The sequence below is a fragment of the Echinops telfairi genome, unplaced genomic scaffold (assembly GCF_000313985.2).
Source record: "Echinops telfairi isolate 266 unplaced genomic scaffold, ASM31398v2 ScPeMD7_5868;HRSCAF=6743_0, whole genome shotgun sequence".
Classification (NCBI taxonomy): Eukaryota; Metazoa; Chordata; class Mammalia; order Afrosoricida; family Tenrecidae; genus Echinops; species Echinops telfairi.
In genome coordinates this window covers 9,252,237-9,263,806 of record NW_022109767.1, presented here as the reverse complement: position 1 = coordinate 9,263,806, position 11,570 = coordinate 9,252,237, and positions in this window count along the sequence as shown.

Here is an 11,570-nt window from a genome sequence, read left to right as displayed (position 1 = left end):
CTCCACCACCAATACTCAAGACAAGTTGGAAATGCACCGTATGTGTACATATATGGGTGGGTTGTCTAAAACGTATTAAAGTTACTCAAGTTGCTTATGAGCCACTCCCCTGAGGAAGAATGCAACGTTTCTCCAGTCAGGGAAATCGTTCTATTTGGCATCGCTTTGTCTTTCAGTCAGCCAGTTTCTCCCCCGATTTAATAAACGGCTTTCAGAAGGGGGCTGAACGTGTCGGCGGAAAAGCCTGCGGTCTGCCATTTGGGGACGTGCCTGTGGATTCGCAGGCGTCTTTCCAGAGAGGTGCATGCTCATCCAGAGGTACCTCATTGCTCAGCACTGAGTAATACCGTTCTGTGGGCAAACACAAAACGCCATTCTGCTTTGGCGACAAAAGATGAAGCTGGTTCTTAGCCACCCGCTACAAAAGAAATAAAAAGGACTGGAAATAAGGATTCAAGCCAAGTTTGGCATCTATTATTCCGACGAAACCTCCTATTAATGACAGCGACCCCAATTCATAGGACGCTTCTATTCAGAGGTGCCCTCGTTCCTGCCGCACTGTCAAAAGTACAGATGAGCGATAACTTGCCGCGACTGTCTGAATTAAACGCCAATCCGCTTTAATGAAGCAAGCAGACCGACTCTGTTTGTGGGTCCCAGAGAAGACGTGTGATGATGAGTTTCCAGGCCTCTCATTGATCATTTCACCCCAAAAAGAATCTTTTTCGCAAACAATACTTTCCTATATTGCTTGACATTCTCTTTGTAAAAAGTATACCGCTTAGAATGGCGGACACTATTTCTGCATTCCAGTCTCCGGCACTTATTCCCAGAGATATGGTTTGTTCCCAGTATTATCTCCGAGTTGCAGGCTCCGTCAAAGGCCATCCGATTCACTGATTTTTGTCAAATCGCCCCATGTTATTTCATCCAGTAGATGGTAATTTGTTATTGGCCTTTGGAAATTTCAGAGAATGGGGAACAGTGGGTCTCTTCTCCAAAATAAGCAAAGCCTCAAATAAAAGGCAAATTTAAAATGCACCTAAAACCCAAAGGGAAAGTATTAGAAGGCTCACAAGTGGGGAGGAATTGCTGAATGCTTTCCCGGTATTTTTTGCATTTATTTTCCAGATAAACCTGGGGCCAAATCGTCATCTTCGTAAATGCTAATGCCCCGGGACCAAAAAGCACACGTGATCATTACAGCTGAAGTTACTATGTGACACATGAATATATCTCATATGACAGGGATCACATGCTATTTACAGAACCTGGAAGACGCATGTCAATCCTGCCTACCATGAGTGATTTTTTCTAGCTTGCTCCGGTCTCATGGTAAAATAATACTGGGTCCGACACCATTCTCGTGGTCATTGGTATGGTTTAGCCCATTGTTCTGACTACTGTGTCAGTCTGTCTCTTTCCTCAATTTCACAGACCCTCGACCAAAGAAGATGACCTTTCCAGCTGTTGTTCCTTCCTCATGCTTGTCCAAAATCAACAGCCCACTGTTTCACTAGCCTATCCTTGTTTCTAAGAAGCATTCCAGTTTCATCCCTCCATGCCTACTAGAGAGACAAACAGTACTTACACTGCATTATACGACACTGTCGCGACCTCAGCTACTGTAGAGTTCATGACTATGTAATTTTAAATATGTATTTGAAATATATCGACAATACCACCCCAAACTCAGTGGACATTGGATGATTGAGTCCTCTTTGTAGATAAGGCCTTTACATAGCTCCCTTGAGCCCTTTGAAGTATTTTATTTATCAGGGGTCACAAATAAAAAAAAGATGAAGATGACCATCTAGTAAAGTGCTGAGTGAAATCGGCTCACCAAGTAAATGGACGAGAAAGTAAGCATCATAAACATGACATAGAGCAGGACACACAAACAGGAAACTGTCCACTATGTAGTGTCAAATAGCAAAAGGAAAGGAAGGTCTTGCAGAACGGCACACTCAATATAATCTTATATTTACCAAATTAATATGGAAATTTAGAAAATGTGTATTTATAATCAGAAGAAAAATATGTGTTAGACTGACACTCAATAATCCTATATACTCCTGTTATTTTAAGAATTGATCTCACTGAGGAATTGGTTGAATATTTTATGCATAGGCGCTAATATTCCAATCAGTACATTGAAATGGGGCTTTGGCATCGAGTTTTGTTACCTAAGGATGTTTATAATATGAGGCAAAGAGCAAGCATGACATGTACTCATCCCGACTCTTACCATCCTTGCCGAATCACACATGAGCCAAGGCTGGCTGGACCCACCAGGGACTGTGCTTCTGGACAGCTACACTCTTCCCTTGCTACCACACAGGTGAGGGACAGAATCCATTACCCTGGTCGAGGATGAAGAACCTACAGGTTGAAGTTGTTTAAAGGGAACCAAGTACAGTTCCTGGACAAGAAAGGTTAGCATCACTGGGGGCAAATTCTTGTGCCCTGTTCCTGATGCTCTGCATTTGGCATTCTGAGGCACATCAAACTTTGGGAAACGCTGGTTCTAGTGGTTGTATACTAACTTGATCCTACCCTCATCTGAACTAGTGCTTCTATGAATTAACAAATATCTTTAATGTGTACAACAGATTGAGTATTGTCACACAGTTACTAGTAGCTCAGCTGATCCTAAATAAATTCGACTCTCCATCTCTAGCATTTCCCCAGCTCACATCTGGTAGATGTAACTCTGACTCCCTGATATCTTTCCTTCTGGTATAGTAATGCCTTTGTCAGAGTACTGACAATCCCAATGGACTCGCGAAATTCTCTCCAAAGAAACAAGAATTACCTGTCATTGAAGGGAGATACCGTCTGTCCTGGGATGCTAAGCTCTGGGAAGGATGCATTCTACATTGCTTTGTAGGCATCCAAACTCCTGAGTGTTATCGATCTATCTGAAAAAGAGCCTGGAATCATTCAATGGGCAAAGTAGGGGTCTTGTTACAGGAGATTCAAGTGATTTTGAAACTGTAGTTATCGTGTCTTCAGAGCTTTGGTTCTGAAGCAGAATTTGGAAGTGGTCTGACCTTCACATGTTTAATGATGAGAAAAAAGACATCCTGCAAGATACGGAGGTTGGACGGGGCCTCGTTTCCTTAGTGGACAGAACCTGGATGGCTGCCAGCTACTAGGTCGCGACATTTCCTACCACACACTACCATCTAAGAGCAAGATCATCGTGGGAGTCTTTTAATTCATCCTGGAAAGTAAATCAATATTCTTTTATATCCCAAACAAGCAAATGGGAACATTTATTCCATTTCATGATATCTCCAATGTAGCTTCCAGGCATGCCATCCAACATCTGTCTATCTTGGATAGCCTTGGGAAATTATATATTAGCAACATAGCTAAACATATTTTGTATTTTGAGAAGAAAATAGGAGGCAGAATAACTGATAACCGAGGAGGCTAAAATACACAGAGACTATTAAATATTAATACTTTAAAAGTATGTCCTCTAGAGTCTTGTTTCTTCGAGTGTGCTGGGTGGCACGGGCACGATCAGTGTCCACACAGCAGTGACCTCACTTGGGAACTTGTCAGAAATGCACTATCTCTGGCCCCACTGAGACCTGCTGCTGTTGTTCATTGCCACTGAGCCAGGGCTGAGTCATGACAACCTTGTATATAACAAGATGAAATGTTGCCGGGTCCTGAACCGTCTCCTCTAGGGCCTACTCACTGAATCAACATCTGCATTTGAACATCGTCTCCATCGGGTTCTTAGGCTCTCGGACTTTCCTATTGATTTTCATGACAGACAAGTGTTACTTCTTTGGGGAAAGTGTTGTGGTTTTACTGTAACTCTCAACATCTTGACCAAGGCATTGATATCCGAGATGGGAAGCTTTCAGGAGGGTGTGGTGCCAGCACTGGGGATGTGTGGATGGGGCAGATGATGGAGAGGTTGTTGCTGTCAGTTGTTCTCAAGTTGGTTCTGGGCACACAGAATGGAACACTGACCAGTCCTTACCCATCTTCACAAGCCTTGTTATGTTTGAGCCACGGTGCCAACCCATCTCTCCAGAGTCTTCCTCGTTGGCTCTGCCCCTCCATTTTACCAAGCTTGGTGTTTTCCTCCAGGGATTGGCTTCTGCTGATAACACATCACAATGCAATGAAGCTTTGCCCTCCTCGCTTACAAGGAACAGTCTAGCTATACTTCTTCCAAGACACATTTGTTTGTTCTTCTGGAAGTCCATGGTCCTTTCCGGATTCTTTGTCAACCCGTAATTCTCAATCATCGAGTCTTCTGTAGTCTTCCTTATTCAGCATCCAACCTTCACACACATACGAAGCAATTGAGAATACCGTGGCGTAGCTTAGTTTTCAAAGCATCATCTTTTGTCTCTTCACGGCACTTCAAACAACATGTCTTGTGCAACAGATTTGCCCGGTGCAATGGGTCATTTGATTCCATGTCTGCTGCTTCCATGGTACTGATTGCGACTTCAAGCAATGAAATCTGGACAATGTTAACTTTGCTCCATTTATCACGATGTCATCTAATGGTCCTGCTTTGAGGATTTGGGTTTTCTTTACATTGAGTTGCAATATATATGGTCCTTGATCTTCATTAACAAGTGCTTCAAGTCCTCTTTACTTGCAAGAGCAAGGTTGTATCATTTGCATATTGATAATAAGCCTTCCACCAGTCCAAATGCCTCGTTCTTCTCCAAATAGTCTAGCTTCTTGGATTATCTTCTCAGCATAAAGATTAAGTATGGTGAAAGATACAACCCTGACACACACCTTTACTGTTTTTAAACAACTTAATAATTTCCTTGTCTGTTAGAGTGACTGCCTCTTGGTCTATGTACAGGTTCTGAGCACACTAAAGTATTGTGGAATTCCCATGCTTCTCAATGCTATCCATCGTTGGTTATAATGCACATAGTCAAATGCCTTTGCATAACACAAGTAAGTATTTTTCTGGTACTCTGCTTTCAGTCAAGATCCACCTGACATCAGCAAGGATACCCATCATGCCACATCCTATTCTAAACCCTGCTTATATTTCTGAAAGCTGTCAGTGTACTGCTTCCACCATTATTATATGATCTTCTCCAAAACTGTCCTTTCATGTGATATTAATGATACTGTTTGGTCTTCTAGTCAGTTGGCAAAGTAGCTCTCTTGCAAGTTTTTTGACATAGACAAGTGAGTGCTTCAGGTGCTTGATTAGCTTATTAAAACATTTCAACTGGCATTCCATCAATTCCTAGAGGCTCGTTTTTGGCTACTGTCTTCAATGCTGTTTGGACTTCTTTCTTCAGTTCCAATGGTTCTGGAGTATACAATAACTCTTGAAATGGTTGAATGCTGACCAGTTCTTCTTGATACAGTGATTATGTATCTTTCATCTTGCTTTGATACTTCCTGCATCGTTCACTATTTTACCCATCAAATCATTCACTCTTACATTTTGAGGCTTAAACTTTTTCCTTCAGTTATTTCAGTTTGAGCTAGGTCCTTTTGGTTTTTGAGGCAGGTCTTGTGGGGGGTGAGAGCCTCCAACAAATCATCATGGGTCCGGAAGGCGCAATGGTACGGCGATCATAAGGAAAGATTATAGTAAAGTCATAGAGAGCATGAGAGACAGAAGAGAGATGGAAATAATGGAGTCAGACACATTTCATGGTAGCATGCTCACCTCAGCCCCGCTTGATGGTCCACATGGAGAGAGCCGGAGAGCAAGAGCAGGGAGACACTTTATTACTAACCAAGGCTTATAACTACTTAGGGGAGTGTGATTACAGGTAACCACACACATCACAGAAAGGGGCTATACAGGAGGCATACACATCATAGGAAGGGGATGTACAATAGGCATAAGTGTGACAGGAAGGGAATGAGCTAGGGGTGTGCACATGATAGGATGGGGAGGGACTAGAGGTACACATGTGACAAGATGGGTGTACCCTAGACACAATATGGCAGCCTAACATTGGTCACCCTTGGGTGGGCTTGACCTCCCTGGACTCTCCTTCAGGGACACAATTTACTACTATCCTTATCAGAAGGGAATAGGCCCTACTTGTGGGATAAACAGTGGTATCTGCTTGCTCAGAATGGCTGGCTGATAACCTTTAGGGAGAATAAGCCCTGACCTACTTCTGTTGATCTCCAAGTGTATAGTCAGTCATTCACCACATGTAGCAAGCAGCTAAGTTTGGCATATATTTGGGGGAGAAAATTTGGGAGATATCTTTCTGTTTCCCATATTTCATTATAGCATTTTGTTTATATTCATGAGCTGCCCTTTGGAATTTTCTATTTGACTCTTACTTAATCATTTCTTCCATTTGCTTTGGCTGCTTTAAACCCAACAGCAAGTTTAAGAGTCTCTCATGACATCTCCTTTGGTCTCTTCTTTCTTTCCCACCTTTTAAATGACCTTTTTCTTTCTTCAAGTATGATATTGTTGAAGTCATTCCACAACTGATCAGGTCTTCTCTCATGAGTGTTCAATGAGTCAAATCTGTTCTTGACATTGTCTCTAAATTCAGTTGGGAGAGACTAAGATTCTATTTTGAATCTCATAGACTTCTTTGAATTTTCTTCAACTCTAACTTGAACATACATATGAGCAATTGAAATCTGTTGCGGAGTCAGCCCCTGACCTTGTTTGGGATGCTGATATTTAGTTTCTCCATTGTCTCTTCCCATAGATGTTGTCAGTTTGAATCCTGGGTATTCCAGTTGGAGAAATCTACAAATATCGTCATCGGTTATGCTGTTGAAAAGGATATTTGCAATGAAGAAGTTTTGGTCTTGCAAACACATTTTTTTAATTAGTCATTTTATTGGGGGGTTCTTAACAAATCTTACAAAACAATCCATCATTCCATTGTATTAAGCACACTTAATACAATTAAGGGTACTTATATGTTGCCATCAACATTTCCAAAACATTTTCTGTCTACTTGAGCCTTTGGAATCAACTCCTCTTTTTTCCTCTCCCTCCCCCGGCCTTGTGAATCCTTGATCAATTATATATCATGTCTTACACTGTTATTTCATGTCTTACACTGTCTGTGGTCTCCCTTTACCTAAATTTCTGTTATTTGTTCCCCTGGGGAGGGAGCTATATATCCAACCTTATGATGGGTTCCCCCTTTATCCCCCTTGCCATCCTCCTACAATCATGATATCCCGACTCCCGCTACTGTTCCTGAGCATTTAAGCTGTCCTGAATTCCATGCGTTGAGAAGTTTTATCTGTACCAATCTGTGTTCTCTGGGCTAGCCAGATTTGTAAGGTAGAACTGGGTCATGGTAGGGGAGGGGAGGAAGCATTCAAGAACTAGAGGAATGATGTGTGTTTCCTTAGTGCTGTACTGCACCCTGGCTGAATCGTCCCTTCCTTGTAACCCCTCTGTGGGATGGGGGATGTCCAGTTGTTTACAGATGAGCTTTGAGTCTACACTCCAACTCTCCTCTTTCGTGTCGATATAATTGTTTGTTTTGGATCTTTTGATACCTGATCCCATCGACACTTCATGATCACACAGGCTGGTGTGCTTCTTCCATGTTGGCTCATTTACTTCCCCGTTAGATGGCTGCTTGTTTAACTTCAAGCCTTTAAGACCACATATGCTATATCTTTTGATAGCTGTGCACCATCCACTTTCTTCTCCACATTTGCTTATGCACCCATTTTGTCTTCAGCGATCATGTCGGGAAAGTGAGTATTAAAGACTGCTAGGTTATTAGAATAAACTGTTCTTGTGTTTAGGGGGTCCTTGAGTAGAGGTCCAAAGTCTGTTTGCTATCCTAATAATTAACAATAAAATATATGTACATTGGCCTCTATACTCTTCATTATAAATTAATATATTTACATATATACATGCCCATAGCTATCCCTCTATAAATAGCTTTTGCCTCCTACTTCTTTCCTTTATCTCCTTTCACCTTCCTCCTGTCCTACTATCATGCTCACTCTCCATTCGGCTCTCAGAAATTCCTTACAGATACATTGAACTTGATTGAACCTCACGAAGCATTATATGTCCTTCTCGCCATCAATTTTAGATCTCTTGTTGTTCCCTTATCCCTGAGTTTGTTGGATCTGCACTCCCCTTCCCAGGTCCCCCGACCACCAGTCCTGCTGTTTTCTCCTTGGGATTGTTTGCCCTGCCTATCTTATATATAGAGAAAGAAAAAAACAAAAATGATAGATAGTTGAGGTCTCTCTGCTGACTCTTATGAGTATTTTCCAATTGGGTATAATGAGGTGCCAATCCCTGTCCCCCAAGTCAGAAGTCTTATTTTCAGGATTCCTGGGGGGGTTGTTACTTTGCTCCCCTTGCTGCCCTACTGCACTTTCTTCCTGTTTTGCCCAGCTGTGCATGGGCCAACCAGTAACACTTTCCGCACAGTGTCTCCAGTGCTCCTCCTCCCGCCACCCCCAAGCATATGGGTCAGTGTCTCATGGTGGGGCTGGCCCTATGGTTCTCTCTGTGCATTGGGAGCTCTGAGCAGAGATGTTGTCCCCAGGGCTTGGTGGGCATGATAAGGTTCTCTTTCTCTCTCTCTCTCCTCCCCCACTTAGTGTGCACCCATGTGATTTGAGCAGACCCGCCACTGTCCCTGGGCTATATCTTCAGTGCTGTCCTCTGTATTGCATTCTTCTGGGGAGGGGAGTCAACATAGCTCACCTTGGGCCTGGCCCCCCTTGTCCTCTCTTTGAGTTAACTGCTCCATGCCAGTATGTTCGTGTGAAATTTTAGTATGTGATCTCCAGCTTCATTTCTATCACAAAAATTATATTTTCCAATTACTGCTACTTCCTCTTTGTTTTCAACTTTTGCATTTTGTCAGCAATGATTATCCATGGATCTTGGTTGCACGTTCAATCATATTAGGCTGAAGACATTGATATAATTCTTTAATTCCATCATTACTGGCTTTAGTGGTTGGTGCACAAATGTGGATAATTGTTGTATTAACTAGATTTCCTTATATATGTGTAAGTATTATACTATCACAGACATCATTGTACTTCAAGATAGATCTCGAAATATTCTTTTTGATGATGAATGTGACAGCATTCCTCTTGAGTTTATAATTCTTGGCATAAGAAAACATATGGTTGTCTGATTCAAAATTACCAATACCAGGTCATTTCAGCTTATCAATGCCTAAGCTAGTGATCAGGAGATGTTCCATTATATTTCTTATTATGTTCCATTTTCCTAGATCACACTTCATACATTCCACATTTCAATTATTAGTAGATGTTTGCAACATTTTTTTCCTTCTCATTTTCAATCGTGCCCCATCAGCAAATGAGGGTCCTGATGGCCTTCCCCTTCTATGTCATTAAGGTCAGCTCTGCTTTGAGAGGCAGCTCTTTCTTAGTCTTCCTTTGAGTGCTTTCTGATGTGAGGGGTCATCTGCTGACCTCTGACCACCTTCTGCTGCTCGTCATAAGATTTTCAGTATATTCGACAAGATTCAACTGCTATTCACGAGGTTTGATGGGCTTTTCCCTCAGCAACGGAGAGCCTGATCCTTCTTTGTCATCTGGTCTTAGTTTGGAAGCTCCCCTGGAACCTGTTTCTATTGGATGGCCCTGCTGGTATTAGAAATACCAGTGACATAGCTTTCGACAGTACTGCATCGTGCAAGCCATCACAATACAAAAACTGATCAACATTGGGGGAGATGAGGGAGATGGAGTATAGCATATATTCAGAATCACCTGAGCTAAGAGCAACAGAGGAGCAACATAATAACATAATAGGTGTGTTTTACTCAGTAGTAAATGTATCAATTCATAGAAGTGCAAGTCCAAGTTAGGATTAAGGTCCAGTTATTACACAATCACCAGATCAATATTGTCATCAATAACTCATCTTCTTTCCATTTTTCCCCTTCTAAGCCTTTGGGTTAATCCTAATAAGACAAGTGCCCTCTAAATCTGTAAGATTTCTGTAGACAAGAATACTTGAATTAAAAAAAAATTTGGTGCAAGAGAGAAAATGTCTTCTCCAAGTATGATATATAATAAGGATAAAGATATCATTTATTTTCTAAACTATAATGCTTTTAATAACGGTCACATCAGTGCCATCTGAGACATCATCCTGTAGTGTGGACTAAATTAGGTCATGCCTGCACCTGAGACATACACACAAGTAAAAGAAGACAAGAGATAGACGTGGGAGAGATGAGAGGTGTGTATGTATGTGAGAGAGAGAGAGAGGCGATCAGGTCAACGCTACCTTGAGGAAACTCTATAAACAATAGAACTAAACATTGCCCAGCCCGATATCATCCTCGTGCTTGCCAACTTGAGGTTGAGTTCATCATTATGTCTATTGACAAATCTATCTCACCTAGGGATCTAGGATCTCCTCCACCCTTGTTGGTGTGCTACTGCATCAAAAAGTATACCTTCATCTAGCAATTGATCCCATCTGATGGCATATCCATGGATTCCTAACATTTTCATTTGTTAATTGTTGGAAGTACAAGATCAGGTATTTCTTCTTACTCTGTCATATGCATAAAGCTCTCCTGAAATCTATCCATTATGAGTGATGCTGCTGGCATTTGAAATATTAGTGGCATAGTTCCTAGCATCACTGTAATACACAAGCCATCACAATACAACAAACTCTAAAACAAATGTAAAAGAAATGTGTCAAGCTAATTGAATAAAATTAAATTTGGATTTCAGTCCACAATGGAGATAAGATAGATACTTTTTAAAAATGAGACAGAAAAAAATGGTCATTTGTGTTTTAATATTAGCAAGAAAAGGAGAAGAAAGCAGATTGTTACATATTAGATTAGCAGTGTCAATTACAGTAGCATACCTGCTCTACGGTCCTGAGGGCATGCTGATGATTAGCAGCCTAACAAGAAGCCAGGTGGCCTCAGGCCTGTGAGAATGGTGATCTGTGTTTATAATAAACACCCGGGTAGCCTATGATACTTCATTAGGTATAATTTGGGGGTGTTGAAATGTCCTTTCATTTTGAAAATAATAGTAGTAGTAGATGATAGATATCCTCCCCACCCCCACCCCCCACTCACTTGGAAATGTAGATGCTCAACAAAGGATACCATTGCTAATATCAAGTGATCTTGGCTGAAAGCAGAGAGTACCAGAAAGATTTTTATCAGTGTTTTATTGGGTTATGTGAATTATAAAGTATTATAGATAACCTTGCAAGAATGAGACTTCCAGAGCACATTATTGTGCTCATATGGAAACTGCACAGAGACCAAGAGATAGTCATTTGAACAGAATAAGTAGCTATTGAATAGTTAGCTTATTGTGCCAACCTGGATGATAAACACATGTGCGGTTAATTGAAGGGCGGAGGGATAAATGGCTCAGTAAGGCTCGCCTTTCTAGTTTTCAGTTCTCTTGCTTTCTGATGATTGGCCAGGGTGCAGCTGCCTTAGCCAGTTCCCTGCTTTAGCTGGCAAGGCTCACTTCCTGCAAGACATCCCTGAGGAGAAGCCACATGGACTTACCTAGATGCAGCCCTGGGTGCTGAAGCACTTCTGTGGAGACCCCTG